Below are 1,259 nucleotides of genomic sequence, written 5' to 3'. Positions count from 1 at the left end.
AATTTTGTTATAGCAAGCTAAGTACACTGAAAGATCTACAATCCTTTTTATGATCTTTGAATACATGACTTCTGAGGTTCTTCTGGTACTCTTACATATGTATCAGAAAGGCATTCCTTATACTGAAAGAGATAGGAGGAACTACCAAAATTATCCAACATCATTCTCACAAACTTCCAAAGTACTGTCACTAAATAGAAATCAGTTACCCTAAGATCAATTTACTAAATTTGTCATAAGAATGTGTACATATTAAATAACTTTTTTTCATTTCCTTTATTTAGATTATAAAAAGAGCTCGGGCAATTCAGTGGATGACGACTGTGACAGTCAATTTCTATGGTGGTCTTATAGTCACCCACATGTAAATCTCCCTTGTGCGGCCAGAAGAGTACTGGGGACATGATGGAATGTGAGTTTAAGGCTAGCTCGTAAAATACACTGCAACTACTACTCTGCTTTCATTGGATCATTCAACCTGGGGATTGCCAACTACCACTTTGTGAGGAAACTCAAGCAGCCCCCTGAGGCGGGTCTTGTGGCAATGAGTTGAGATTGTCCTGCTGGTCCCCATCAGCATGCCTACTGCATGAAGAAGATGCCTCAGAGGAAGTCTTCTACCATCTCTGAAAATGTCCTAATTGACCTCTTGACTCTAATCTCATGATAGTCCTGAGCCAGAACTCCAGGGGTGCTTGTAAATTCTTAGACTTCAGAAAATCTATGATATAATAAACTTTATTACTATTTTGAGCCCCAAATTAATTTCAAGTAATTTGTTATGTGTTCAGTGACAAACAGACAAGCAGTACAACTAAGGATAGTACAGTTACAGCATAACTGTTGTTGGAGTATTCATTTATGAAGTTCTACAGAGCAAAGCTTTATTTCTTTCATGATGTATGTAAAAATGTAAAATAACAAGAAAAAAAGAATATCAACTTTGGAATCAAATCAAGCAATTTAAAATCTAGCACTTCACAGGGATACCCCCAAAAGAAGATATTCAAGTGAACTACAACTGTATGAAAAGATACTCACTCTCATTAAGTTGAGGGCAATTCAAATCAAAACTACAGTGAGATACAGATAAACACCCACCAGAAAGTCTAGAACAGTAAGACTGAGAATTGATAAAGATGGGATGCAACTCGAGCTCAGGGACTGCAGAAGAGACAATGCAATAATTGGAAAACTGTCTGACAGTACAGGCGGTACTAAAGAAATTATATATACACATGACATAACTGTCCCACTTC

This window comes from Octodon degus, unplaced genomic scaffold (assembly GCF_000260255.1).
Source record: "Octodon degus isolate 3935 unplaced genomic scaffold, OctDeg1.0 scaffold00016, whole genome shotgun sequence".
Taxonomy (NCBI): domain Eukaryota; kingdom Metazoa; phylum Chordata; class Mammalia; order Rodentia; family Octodontidae; genus Octodon; species Octodon degus.
This window is presented reverse-complemented; position numbering follows the sequence as displayed.